Source organism: Saccopteryx leptura, chromosome 9, assembly GCF_036850995.1.
Source record: "Saccopteryx leptura isolate mSacLep1 chromosome 9, mSacLep1_pri_phased_curated, whole genome shotgun sequence".
In the NCBI taxonomy this organism is placed as follows: Eukaryota; Metazoa; Chordata; class Mammalia; order Chiroptera; family Emballonuridae; genus Saccopteryx; species Saccopteryx leptura.
In genome coordinates, this window is record NC_089511.1 from 15756965 (window position 1) to 15771793 (window position 14829).

Here is a 14829-nt window from a genome sequence, read left to right on the forward strand (position 1 = left end):
TCAGACCGTTGGAGGGCCGGAGTATAAAAAAAAACTATGAACAAATCCCTATGCACACTGCACATATCTTATTTTTAAGTAAAAAAACAAAACTGGAACAAATACAATATTTAAAATAAAGAACAAGTAAATTTAAATCAACAAACTGACCAGTATTTCAATGGGAACTATGCTCCTCTCACTGACCACCAATGAAAGAGGTGCCCCTTCCAGAAGTGCAGTGGGGGCCGGATAAATGGCCTCAGGGGGCCGCATGTGGCCCGTGGGCCGTAGTTTGGGGACCCCTGCCTTAGCTCCAGTGTCTGGTGGAACCCACGTGTCATCAGCATCCAAAGCAAGTACTTTCCTAAAGTAAGAGGAGCTCTTCTGTTATTGCCACATCCTTGCGGAATGATAGGCCTGAGGGCAAAGAATGACTGCGGGTGGCAGTGGTGCTAGGAGATGTCATGCCCATGCAAGCAGAGCAGCGCCCTGGGCTGACAGCGCTGCGATTCTTTATCAGGACGACATCCTCGCCCCCTCCCTGCACTACCTCGCCCTCTGGAGTCTGTGTGGGGGCTGTGTTCTGCCTGGAGTCTGGTCTGATTCATCTTCATATCTCCCGAAGTGTCTAACACATGTCCTAGCCCAGAGCAGCTGTTCAATGTATAACTGTTGAATGAATGAAGAGAAGAATGTGGAGTGTCTGAACAGCTGTTATCTTTGAAAACTGAGGCCCTGAACCATGGAAGGTGGCGGCTGGCATAAACCCCCCAAAATGCAACAAGCGTAAAGGATGTCTCGAATGTCCTTCGTCTCTAGAACGTCGACCTTCTAGGATCAGCTCAGCCTGCATTAAGGGCTCAAACAGCTTCTTACTTTGACTTTATTTCTTATACTTTATTTTTTCCCCAATCCACTTTTCCTTGTCTCATCTTGGTTCCATCCACTAGCTCCTCACATATGATACCTTTATCATATGTGAACAATTATAACAGAACAATTATAACAAAAACAACAACAGCAACAAGCAAAAACCCTTCATGATGAAGAGATGAAGACGAAGTCTTCAAAGTCCCAAATTTGTTCATAACACCTGGATTCAGTGACTGAAGCAAGAATAATAAAACTGTCCTATGGTGTGCTATTCCTAGGATGTCAGAGACCAAGTAGCACTGAAGGTTATTTCTAGATGCGCAGAGAGGTCACGGGGAAGAAGCCGCACGGGGCAGTTCGTACAGCCCCTGGAGGATGGGCCCCGTCGTGTTCCATGTAGCCAGTTTCCAAACATGCCTCTGTCCTCAATGAATCACACCCTAGATATCTGCCCTTGTGGCGTCCTCTTCCATGTGAATCTGAGCTGTCCCTGGGTAACCAATGAAACACGGCGAAAGGGACAATAATATGATTCCAGACGCTGAGTCATAAGGAATCTTGTAGCCTGTCTGGTGTTCTTGGAAACCTCGCTGCGGGAGAAGTCAGCTGCCATGTCAGAAGTCTGAAGGCTCTAGACCTGCACGCTGTGAGGGAGCCCCAGCTAGCCATGTGGAGAAGCTGCCCGAACAGAGAGATGCCCAGTCACCTCGAGCCATCGCGGGCATCCAAGCTGAGGTGCCAGATGGTGAGTGAAGATGCCATCTTGGGCCTCCAACCTAGTCAAACCTTCATGCGTCTCCAGCCATCTGACTACACAGCAAGAGAGACCCTAACAAGAACCACCGTGATGAGTTCACTCAACTCCACTGTGAGAAGTAATAAATTGTTTTTCATCAGCATACGCGGGGTGGTATTTGACTCAGAAGTAAATCACTAAAGCGCTATAAACAGAAACGGAACAGACATTTGCCGTGGGGCCTCCCCACTTTCTCTTTAAATACACATATACCACTCGGAGTACCATGATCCCCTCTCCCCACTCCGCTCCAGGGGGTCAGGCTCTTGCCCGAGGTGCACAGCCAGTAACACCCAATCAGACAGAACTCAGCAGGGCTGACCTCACAGCCCGCGTGGCCTCTGCTTTCCTCCTCCAGGCAGTGAATAACACGGCTGTACCTGTAGCCAGGGACTGTTTAAAAGTTGGCTTCTCAAATCTATAAAAAATAAAATAAAATTGAACTCCCACTCTGCCTTGCATTCCTTCCCTCCCTGCAAAACTGTTTCCTATAAGACGCCTTTTGTCAAGAGCCTGCAAAAACAATTGAGAGCTTGGGAAGAAAAGCAAAAATAGGCGGGTGACTCAAGTCTAGGAGCTCCGACCACTGCACACACGAGAGAGAGGGGCCCTGCAGGGTCTGTGGAAAATGCTGATATTGCCACGGAGCCACGTTTCTAAGAAAAGAAAAAAAAAACAACGAGCAGACAAAATCGAAGTTGTTTTTGTGCTTTTGGCAGGACTGATGGGAGAAAAGAGCTCATTGGGTCTACGAGGGCTGGGTGGTTAGACGGCAGGCCTTTCTCTAAGTTGCTGTTCTTGTTGGAATGTTCATTTTCCCTCCTCTCCCCACATCTCATGACTCCCAGAGACATGGAGTCATGTGGTCCCTTCTGAGCCACAAAAATACAACCCAGCATAGCTGCATCCACCCCAATCTACTCTGGTGAATCACTCCCTTGATTTCCCAAGGCCTGTGTGTCACCCAGGCCCCTTTAAGGACAGGCCACGCCCTCTCTCAGCCCCTCCCATCACTGCGAATACTACCCACCTCCCGAGCTTCTTAGAGGCACAGACACTACGTGCCATGTATCATGTCAAAGATATCGAGAAATCAGGAAAGAACACTGGGAAAATACTTGGGAAACATACAAAAATCAAGGAGAAAACTAAGTAAAGGATGGGGATGTGACTGTAGCAGATTTCTTTGCTGAGTTATGAACCTGTGTACACGGTCTGGCACATGCAGGGCTGAAGGCATACAGGGGGTTCTCGGGTCACAACACAGTTCCGTTCCTACAAGAGTGAGGTAACCTGAACTTGGGTGTAAGTCGAAACACACCCTAACCTAAGTCACTTACCTATCCTAAGAGAGTTGTAAAATCATAATCTAGTAACATAAAAACACAACTAACCCAAACATGGCGTAGGTAAGCAGACTGGGGGGCGCCAACTCCCTCACTCATATTCCGCGTTACTGCGTATGCTTCTGCCGTGCAAAACAAAACAGTTCACCGACGTAGTCCATAAGTACAACGCTAACAGCAAGCTGAAACAGTCAGGTCTCCATGGTTTTTAAGTTTTTATGGGAGTGAGCATCATAAACTCAAAACATCACATGCCGAGACTGTCATAACCCGAGGACCCCCTGTATGCAAATCGGGTAAAAAACAGCCCGCCCCATGGCTCCATCATTGCATGGTCCAGGATCCTCAGGCCATGGCCTGTGTGCACAGTGCTGGCATAGGTATGACACAGGGTGATGGGTTAAGAACAGAAAAGAATTGCAACTGAGGGCAGCTGAATAGCCTGCGGAGACAGGGACAGCTCCGTGTTACCGATGAAGAAACTGAGGCTGAGTGGCAAATGCCCAAGTGCACAGAGCAAGGAAACAGCATGGCTGGAATGAATCACTAACCAGTCCCGACCTTTCCCACTGACGTTAAGAACCCACAACAAGACCCACCTCCCAGGGTAAATCACAGCTTTTCCTCTGGCGGGGTGTCCACAGATAGTTTCTACCTTTCTGGTATAATAACACAAAAGGAATTTCAAGTATTCTGACACAGAGTAGACTAAAACTATTGTTAACAATGTTACTATTAAATAAACAAATGAAATACTGGGTTTCTGAAATCCTTTTTAGACAAAGAAGTCATGCAGTGGCGTACACTTCTTTATCGCTTGAGAAATACCGAGTTATTTTGCTGACGTTGCTTTTCTCCGAAGGGCAGCCCGTGGGCAGGAGACCCTGGGTGCCCCGCAGCAGGGGGCTTGTCCACTTGTGCCTGTCATATCTTACTGATATTGTCAAAGGGATGAACAAACCCAATTAATGGTCACCGCTGAGAGTTTTTATTTCCTGTTAGCGCCAAAGTTCCAAAACCATATGGCGAATCATATAAGTTTCTAGATTATCTTTTTTTTTTTTTTTTTTAAATGGGGCAGCAGTAAGCTATTGAGTGAGAAGAAACAGGACTTAAATTTCATGCTTTGCCTCTTCCAAGCAGTTTCACTTTGGGCGAGTAAGAACCCGTGGAGCCTCAGTTTCCTCACTATAAAACGCAGGTAACTGTTTTGTAGGATTATTGTGAGGAACAGGTACAGAAGATGCGATACTATACCCCCAGATGAGACACTCGATAATCAGTAGGTGTGATTATGAAAAAAAATATAGCTTGTGCTTTCTTCCACGGTGCATGTTTAAGTCATTAATTTTACCTTGTATTGTATATGTGATATTCACAAAGCCCTATGGTAAATGGATAGGCATTTATATAGAACTAATATGGATTATCTGCATATGTTACTATATAATCATAATTCATGTTAATCTAGAAGTATTGCCTACACCATTCTTTTTCCAGATGTGGACACTAAGTCTCAAAGTTCACCAGCTCAGTTTAAGTCTGTGCTCCCGCCAGGATGTTAGAGTCTGCGGCTGCCCGTAACTCGCACAGTCTCCTCACTGCCTGTGCAGGGCAACACCCAGGGTCTAACTGTAATCACAAGAAAACACCCGTAAAGAGTTCCTGGGCTCCAAATGGATTTGACAGAGTGGCCCTTTAAATCAAACTCTAAACACGATTATCTTTATTTCTCTTTAATCGTTTTTCTAAGTAAGCCATGCCTTCGGAGGCACCTAACACAAAGTGACAACCTCCGCCGTTTTGCAAAGCACCGAAGGCCGGGCGTTGAGAGAGCCCATTGTCACCATGGTAATTACCGCACAATACCTGACCGCCATTGGACAGTCAGGAGGCTCAGGCAGCAGCTGAATCCGGCATTGTCCGGGCCCGATAAAGAGATTAGAAGCCCTGAAAAGCCAGGGAGCGGGATCTCACAGCTCTTTTGCTGGGCCCTGAAAGGCTCATTGTGCTGCCACCATAAATTCTGGGTTCCCCGGGCACTTGACAACTGAAGCCGGGGACAATAGAATTCTTGTGTCCAACAACACACTCCTTGTCTAATGCCCGTCTTATCGGCCACATTTACAAATGTCTTTCGTTGTACCCAAATAATTCCTTATTAGAAGAGCTATTGGGAGCAGAGCTAAATAAATATTCACGGCCTTTGTAATATCTTTGGGAAATGAATAAACAAACAGTCATCTAGCATATGAGCGAACCAACTGCTGCTACTCTTCGTTTTAGTCCTATTTCTTGCCCAAACGGTGGAGTTTCGCTTTCTCCCCTTGAACGTATTAACAGTTGCAATACTAGAGGCTCCAGTTTTATTTGCCAATTACTACATACCCCAACATATATATATATATCGCCATGGTACTGCTATGTGCATTTTTTTAAAAATCTTCCCAACAGCCCTTGGGAGGGGCTGGTTTCCTTCTGTACCTACCTCCTAAGAGAGAAGAGGATCCACCTCAGAGAAGTTAAATAACTTTCCCAATTTAACAAAGCCAGCAGCAGCAGGAAGGAAATTCAAATCTAGATTTCCCCCTGCTCCAAACACTCTGCCTTTGCACCTTGCCATGATTTCTCTACTGAACAACAACAACAACAACAAAAAAAAAAAAAAAAAAGAAAAAGAAAAGGATAACATGTCTGAATAAGAGAAAGAAATCTAAGCACATCCACACGAGAAGTCACAAAAATACGCTGAGTCTATTTATATTGTTAACGGGACCTGAGAATACCGAGTAGAAGGAAAATAGAAAAAGCCTTTCTCCTAGGGAGTATATTTTATTTTTGTTCTAAAATGTCAGAAATTTCATTTTTAATATATATATATATATTTTTTTTGGAGGGGAGGGGTTGGGCGGCAAGCAAACAAAATAAATGTAACCAAACTCCAGGAAAGTTGTGAGGACGTCCCCCGGGTCAGCTGGTCCAGTGTCCGAAAGAATCCCTGCGGCAAACACAGTAAGCAGGGCGCAGTCACGCTGCTCGATGGTGTCTACCTCCTCGTCTGTGGTTTATCCCATTTTATTTTACCTTTTTGTCTCCTTGTTGTGAATGAACATATACCTCAACATTTGACAGTGATGCATATGGAAAAACAGAAACTCCCTTCTTAATGAAAGCCACCTACTACTAGAAGGATGGTTCTCTTTACAGTAAAAAAAAAGGGGGGGGGGACACTATTGAAACTCTAAGTGGTTCCCTATCAGGTCAGGAGATGCCCCATGTTAACACGGCTTCTGCATCTCTCTCCCTGGTCTGCCCCCAGCCTCACCTCCTGCCCAGGTAAGGCTGCTGTCTCCGAGCCCAACAGGCTCTCTACCTATGGACCTTTCTGCACATGGTACCTGCTCACCTGAACTCTCCTTTCATTCACTGTTAGTATCAGGGTGGGGGGCCTTTCCCTCACCCCCACGTGTGGACTCGGAGAGCTTCCGGATCCCCTTAAGCGTGCCATATTGCCCACGGGCAGGGCTCCTTGATAGTACTGCTATCTGCCCCTTCTACTGCTACAGCCTAGGAAGCTCTGAGCTCCTTGAAAATCAACTCCTTTTTTTCTTTTTAATTATTGAGTGAGAGGCAGGAAGGCAGAGAGACAGACTTCTGCATGTGCCCCAACTGGGATCCACCCCACATGCCCACCAGGGGGCGATGCTCTGCCCATCTGGGGCATTGCTTGGTTGCAACTGGAACCATTTTAGCACCTGAGGCGGAGGCCAAGGAGCCATCCTCAGCGCCCAGGCCAACTTTGCTCCAACGGAGCCTTGGCTGCAGGAGGGGAAGTGAGAGAGAGGTAGGAGAGGGGGAAGGGTGGAGAAGCAGTTGGGCACTTCTCCTTTGTGCCCTGGCTGGAAATCGAATCTGGGACTTCCACACACCAGGCTGACATTCTACCACTGAGCCAACTAGCCAGGGCTGGAAGTTTCCCAGATTAGATAAAATGTTAAGAAATGCTGTCTCAGACCTTGGGTCACGGTCCAAGGTCTTTGTTGTTCTTCATTTTCTTTGGGGCTGCTCTCTCTTTCTCTCTCTCTCTCTCTCTCTCTCTCTCTCTCTCTCCCTGGATAGTTTGTAGCCTGGTAAAGTGATGTCATCCTAGTCATTAAAAAAAAGAATCATTGGGCTACTTCCCTAAATGAGTGCCCCAGTTTATGTCTGAAAAAGCCGCGGAGAACAGCTCCTGGAGGAATACAGATTCCAGCTGCTGTGGCCATCTCCTGGCTTCCCTGCTTCATGGCTCATGTCAATGATGGCAACTTTGCTCATCCTTCCTGTGCCTCGATTTCCTCATTATGAGATAAAAAAAAACCATACTACTTGGCTCTTAGGATTGTTAGAAGATCACATTACATATTATAGGAAAGTACTTATAGCCCAGGACCTGGCGCATTGCCATCTCTCAATAATGTGAGCAATCATTTTTGCCTGTTTGGATGAACACCTAGTTCCTAGAGGCATAGGACTGCTGAGAGACTCAGCATCATGTGCACGTGACAGAGGTCATGCCCGGAAATCTTGAAGATGATTAAATGCCTCACTTGGCATCTGAAGGATTTGGGACATACTAGTCACATCTTTTCAGACTCAATATTTACACAAACACGTGTTAGTCAAATAGTGCCTATAGGTTACCCGCCCTTGGTCATGCCAGTTGTTTGCAGAAAGATAGCCTGTTTCACTGATCTTAACTAATTTAGAAAACAAACCAACCAGCTCGCCCTGGCTTTTCTCAAGGCTGACTCATTGGGCCAAGTGAGTACATTATCACAGTCCTTAAAATAAAGGGATGAATTATACAATTATAAAAGTACAGATTTTACATTTGTCATTTGACCTCAAGTACTAAAAAGGCAGTCAAATTTTAATGTTTAAAATTTGAAAAAAATTACAGGTTTATGGTGGTTCCCTGTTTAACTACTACTACCATTCATCTGTTTCTCCAGTAAGCCATGCCCTAAAGAGGGTCAGCAGTGTGTTGACCCAGAGCAGAGAAAAATGAACCTAAAATGCTTCTCACTTCAGAAAAATACAAAAAAATATACGTATGTGTGTGTGTGTGATTTTATATATGTATATAAATCTGGAAAACCTTCAGACAAACAGGAATCAATCTTTTTGCAAATCTCCATATTCACAAAGTCAGGGGTATTGCGCGCGCACACACACACACAGTTTTTGCTGAGAGCTAGCAAAAACTGAGAAAGCAGCGGAGAACAGCTCTTGGAGGAATATAGACTCAAACTGCTGTGTCCATCTCCTGTCTTCCCTGATTAGTGGCTCATGTCAATGATGGCAACATTGCTCATTCTTCCTGTACCTCAATTCCCTAATTATGAGGTAAGAAAAGTCATACTACCTGGCTCTTAGGATTGTTAGAAGATCACATTATATATTACAGGAAAGTACTTATAGCCCAGGACCTGGTGCATTACCAAGCACAGCTTGCTAATTTTATCTCATAGTAAGAAAAGTAAGCAACTCTGGTCAGTTGGCTCAGTGGTAGAGTGTCTGCCCAGCGTGTGGATGTCTCAGTTTCAATTCTCAGTCAAGGCACACAGGAGAAGTGACCATCTGCTTCTTCACCCCTCCCTCTCCCTCTTTTCTCTTTCTCTCTCTTCCCCTCCCAAAGTGACGGCTCAATTAGTTCAAGCGAGTTGGCCCCAGGCACTGAGGATGGCTCTGTGGCCTTATCTCAGGTGCTAAAATTAGCTCGCTTGCCAAGCAATGGAGCAACATCCCAGATGAGCAGAACGTCCTCTGATAGAGGTCTTGTTCGGTGGGTCCCAGTCAGGGCATGTGAAGGGGTCTCTCTCTCTACCTCTCCTACTCTCACTGAAAAAAAAAAAAAAAAGAAAGAAGGACTCACTGAAAAAAAAAAAGAAAGAAGGAAGGAAGGAAGGAAGGAAGGAAGGAAGGAAGGAAGGAAGGAAAGAAAGAAAGAAAGAAAGAAAGAAAGAAAGAAAGAAAGAAAGAAAGAAAGAAAGAAAGAAAGTGTCACTATTCATAGCAACACAACCAATCTATGATATGATAGAAGGGGGTTCTCTCTGGGGACACTAGGCTCAGAAAGAAACAAAAGAAGGTTTCACAGAATTAAGTGGGACTGTCCTTTTAGAATGTAAAATTTAGTTAGGAAGAAAGAAGCCATTTTATTTTATTTATTTTATTTTTTTTATTTTGCTGAAGTGAGAAGCAGGGAGGCACAGAGACAGATTTCTGCATGCGCCCAACCGGGATCCACTCAGCATGCCTGCCAGGGGGCAATGCTCTGCCCATCTGGGGCGTTGCTTTGAGGCATTTTAGCACCCGAGGCAGAGGCCATGGAGCCATCCTCAGCACCCGGGCCAACTTTGCTCCAATAGAGCCTTAGTTGCGGGAGGAGGAGAGAGAGACAGAGAGGAAGGAGAGGGGGAGGGCTGGAGAAGCAGATGGGCACTTCTCCTGTGTGCCCTGGCCGGGAATCAAACCTGAGACTTCCACATGCCAGGCCGACACTCTACTGCTGAACCAAGCGGCCAGGGCTGCCATTTTCTTATTTCCATGTTCTTAGACACTTATTCTATAGAGACAGGCTATATGAATTCACATTGCAAGCTCCACCAGGGCAAGGAGCAGGAATGTCCTCTTGCCTGTTGCATACCAGGTGGACCAAGGCACACACTAACGCTCCCAGAGAGCTTATGAACAGATGAGTTAGTAGAAAGCAAGTCCCTGACTTGGAGGTCTCACCTGTGTGCCCATGCCTCAGGCCTGCAGTGAGCGGTGACTTGTAATTCTCTTCGGACACAAATGCGAGTCTGGCTGCAGGGGGGCTGACGTGGACCAGCGAGCCAGGGAGGGAGTCTGGCGGGCGGGCCACTGCACCCTCACCACCCCTCATGAACCACTCCGGATCCCTGCAGGGTCGGCAGGGGAGGTGGGCATGGCAGTCTTTCAGTCAGTCTGCTGCACTTCCTGGTGGAATGACACTTTGCACTTGCACGCACCGACTCTGACCTTCTTGAAGATCTGGGGGGGAATCAAGTGCTGGTCTCTAATGTTCTCATAGGAAGATTTATTGAGGCTGTGTCCTCGGGACTCCTCCCAAGCATGCTTACACGCACGCTCACACACACTCATACATACACACTCATACATACACACACTCACACACACAGGTCCATTTCTTTCTCTCCTTTTCATCTTTTAGAAAAATTCCTCAAATGATAATGAGTGGAGTTTACTTTTACCGAGAATGGGGACAAATATAACACTGTCAATAGTTGGGTAGAGTTGGGTCATTGTCTCACGAGACGGCCTGGATGATCAGTGTGAAGGTGATGGGCAAATGGCCCCATTCGCACTCGAATCAGAGGCTCTGTGAAGTCTTCCACGGCTGCGTCCACTTATTAAATCTCCACCTGTGGCATCAGCCAAGAAAGCCGGGCTGCATTTTCAGAAGGTTTTCTTTACATCATCTTGGCTTTGCTAGATCTGTCGCTGTCCAGTATTGTCAGTGTGTCAGTTACACACACACACACACACACACACATACACTATTCACATGTTGTTCATTCATCTCTGGAAATATTTAAACCGCATTTCTTATCCAGCAACTTATAAAATCAATTGGACACCGGGTACTGGTATGGTTCTGACGGTCACATAAGGGTCTTTCCTGTTCTAGCCTATAGAATTCCGTAATTGAGAGAACAGTCAGGTGCCCAGCTACAAGTAGCCCGCCACCCTCGGTGGGATTGTGAGCACACGGGAGGAAGCAGGGAGCTGGAGGGTCTCTAGGAGACTCTGCCCCCCCCCCCCCCCCAGGACTCAATTGGGGCTTGTGATTTCAGGGCTACACCTGCGACCACAGTGACTGTGTGACCTTTCAGAGGACATCGCATGGGCAGAAGCTCCTTGACAAGATGTCCTGGTCGCCTGGGGAAAGCCAGAGGACCCTTTCCAGGAGCCAGACTAAGTGTATGTGTCACGGAGCCAGCAAGGAGTGAGCCGGGGGCGCGCTGTGGAATTAGACAGACTTTGGCAGGAAGTGCCGCCTGGCTGGGGTATGGAACTCTGAGTCCAGAGGGCCATGCCCACTGGGACACTGCTGCGTGCCAGATCTGTGACTTCGGATTCTCTTCTTTATTTGTAAAACAGATACTGTGTGATACCTCACAGAGCCTTCAAAGGGGTGGGGACAGGTGAGTCGATGCATGAAAATTATACATGCTAATGTTTCTGGCACAAATGTACTGTTTCTTAAGTATTAGTCAATGCCACCATCAGAAACGTATCCATTTTCTGTTATAAGGATTCAATAGAAAAAAAATATATAGAAGTTCATGAAATGTCTGCTACTGCCGGAGTTCAAAAGTTACTGTTGTCATTATTATTGGCATGAAATGACAGTGAATCAGGAAGAAGTCCCTTTTCAATTTTCTCTCCGTCCTGATCTCAAGAAGAAGAAAGTCTGTATTTGCAGTGATTCCTGAAGCAATCTCTCTTTTAACATAGGAGGCATTTGGGGGCTCAAAGTAAATTCAGTTATATAGTTTCCCTTTAATTTTATCTATTTGGAGGTGAGAAGGAAAGTACTAATTTTCTATCCATGTTATACTTTTCTTCAAAATATTTAAGAAAAGCAGAAGGAGTCAAAAGAAATAACAGTATTGCAAAGACAAACATGAATGACTGAAGGGGAGGGACTGATCTGTCGAACTGTGATTATTTTAGGGACAAACAGAGAGGCCCCGAGGGGAAGGGGGTGAGCCCACGGAGGCCCTGGCTCCGGGGTGCCAAGGTCTCTCTTTAGGAACCGCATGAATACCACATGTCCGGGCTGGAATGTGAGGGGACCCTGAGGAATGACCTCGGTTCTTTTCCAAGGGCAGAGAGAGAATTACAGGGGGTGACAAATGTCAGGGTGGATGTGGTGATGGAGGCGGGAGCAGAGTCTAGTGACTCTCCAGGAATCTAGGTCTTCGTGGAGAAGAAACTAGGCTGGAAACGCAGCAGGGCCAGCCTCCACCGCCGCGCACCTCTTCTGACAATGCAGGCCACGCACGGTGCACGTGCATTTTACGTGGGCCCCGTCTTATTCCTAAGGCCGCCTGCAAAGGTGCACAGAGTACAGACACACAGTCCTGCTTTCCATAATGAAAGTGAGGAAAGGAGAAATGGTGGTCCTGCCGTGGGCAACGGGCAACACCCTTAAAGTACACATAATGGAAGGAGAATTATTTGGCATTTAGAGCAGCAGGGGCAGAGGGAGCACTCCCAGTGTCTCCAGCGGGTGAGGGAAGTGGTTGGGGACGACGCAGGCAGCCCAGGCACCGCCCCCCCGCCACCCCCCCCCACCGTTCTATGCTCATTCCGCGCCACAGCCTGCTCGCGCCATTCCTGGTTTTGAGGCATTCAGGTCTCCTTGGGTTGGCCTCTTCTGTTTTTTAAACAATAACCAAGCCCCCTTTGGTCTAGGTCCTGTGCTTAAATGGACCGTTGTATCCATCTGGAAGTTGGAAAATTCAAGACAGAGAGAATGAATAAAGTAGCCCACTCGGCTTGTAGGATTCAGACCCTGGCAGGCAGGCGAACTCCAGAGCTTCCGTTGGGAACCAGGCCTGCTCCTCCCCTAGGGAAGGCCCTTTGTGGGGGAGCCCCGCTTCCCCTGGGGCAGCTCCCTCAAGAACAGGCCGTTACCACACTGTCTCTGTTCCCCGCCACACTGTCTCTGTTCCCCGCCACACTGTCTCTCTTCCCCACCACACGATCTCTTCCCCGCCACATTGTCTCTCTTCCCCGCCACACTGTCTCTCTTCCCCGCCACACTGTCTCTCTTCCCCGCCACACTGTCTCTTCCCCGCCACATTGTCTCTCTTCCCCGCCACACTGTCTCTCTTCTCGCCACAATATCTCTTCCCCGCCACACTGTCTCTCTTCCCCGCCACACTGTCTCTCTTCCCCGCCACACTGTCTCTCTTCCCCACCACATTGTCTCTCTTCCCCGCCACATTGTCTCTCTTCCCCGCCACACTGTCTCTCTTCCCTGCCACACTGTCTCTCTCTTCCCTGCCACACTGTCTCTCTCCCCTGCCACAATATCTCTTCCCCGCCACATTGTCTCTCTTCCCTGCCACATTGTCTCTCTTCCCCGCCACACTGTCTCTCTTCCCCGCCACACTGTCTCTCTTCCCCGCCTGTGTTCCTGCGTTTGCCTTTGCACGGAACTCCCCTTCCTCTTCGCTTCTTTGTAAACTTCTCTGTTCTTTCAGGCCCTGGCCAAAGTGTTACCACCTGAGACCCTGCCCCCTTTCCCAACACTGCACACACACCTCCCCGTGGGATCACCTCTCTCAACCCTCTATCCTGTCAACCAGTATTTCTGGGGCATCGACCATGTGCCGACACTGGTCGAGACACTAGATCAATGTTTTTCCAACTTTTTACCCTTGGGGAATGGTAAATCAGGAGAATTATTTCAGAGACTGCTAAGGCAGAAATCACCCTGAGTATAAGCGAATTCAGCTAAGATCATCGGGTCTATAATCTGCGTACAACACCAGAACGATTAACTCTTTTGTGGGCTGGCACAAAATTTCTGGCAGACCGGCCCATGGACCGGAGGTTGAAAAACACCTCTCTAGAGCATCCAGCAGGCCGGGCTGCCAGTCACGTCAAGCTTCCATCCCATGCAGAGGGTTGGATTGGAAAACGAGCAGAGAGGTGAGTAGCAAGCAAGCAGTGTTCGTTCCTTCGGACCTTGTTACAGCAGCACACGGTGGCCGAGCATGGAACCGACGCTCAGTCAGGACTTGACGGAAGGAGAGGCAGCACCTACTGCTGAGAACCTTCTGTCAGTCATTTGGACCTGAAGGGCCAGGACACCTTGTTGCTTGAGGGAATCACCTTCCCGACCATGTGCCAGCCACCCCCGGTCCCTTCTGAAGGGCAGGAGATCTGTCATCAGCATCCTTTACGGCTCCCCCAGCACCTCCTGCATACTACCAGAATCTGCTGCACACCAGGAACCCGCCCAGAGACCCAGACTTGGCAGTTTGAGCGACAGCACAAAATCACAGGCAGCACGCACCATATGGAAATTCAGTGGTGACTTAATCCAGTGACGTCCCTAGCCGTGTGTGACAGAGACAGGGCCGTGTGGAGGACCCCCAAGGCTGCCAGAGGGACGAGGGTGCGTGAAGGTAGTGTGGGAAGCTGATTCTGGGCACCCCACCTTTCCTGCTTCCTTGTGTTTAATCCACAGGAGCTCTGCTGTATTTGTCTTTTACATGGTAGGGGTTTGGGGCAAGCTTTTATTTATTAAAATCTACATGAAATTCACAGATTCAAGAGGAAAGAATTAACGGATCCAGGAGTTAAATGACTTCTCTGAGTTTTTTTTTTACGGAACCTCATCCTGAACAGCTGTGTATGTTTAGACAGGGACAGATGTATAAACAACAGACCGACAGCTAGATGGCGTGGAACACAAGCGCGCGTGCGCAGGTAACAGACTCCGTGTCAGGAAGCTGAGGCACGTGGGTGTGGCCAGAGGAGGTATTCAAACAGCAATGGGACATGCCTTCCAAGGAGGCAGGGGTCTTCCTGGCCCGACCAGTCTAGCAGGTTGCCCTCTGGACAGCACTGCCCAGTCCCTTCTTTACTCTTCCTCTCCCTTATTCAGCAGCTATGCACTGACCGTTTCTATGTGCTGGTCTCTTTGCAGAGGTAAAGCCATAGAATTGGGGCCATGTTAAGGTGAAAGAGAGGGAGGGAGGAGAAAGAGAAGGGGGAGAGAGG

The 14829-nt window shown here is 47.8% G+C and overlaps 1 protein-coding gene across 2 annotated transcripts in view; it reads right to left on the bottom strand.

Annotated features, from left to right (window-relative positions):
* The window catches only part of CDH11 (cadherin 11), a 158201-nt gene that overhangs the window by 96612 nt on the left and 46760 nt on the right, over window positions 1–14829 (bottom strand). The window lies entirely within an intron of this gene.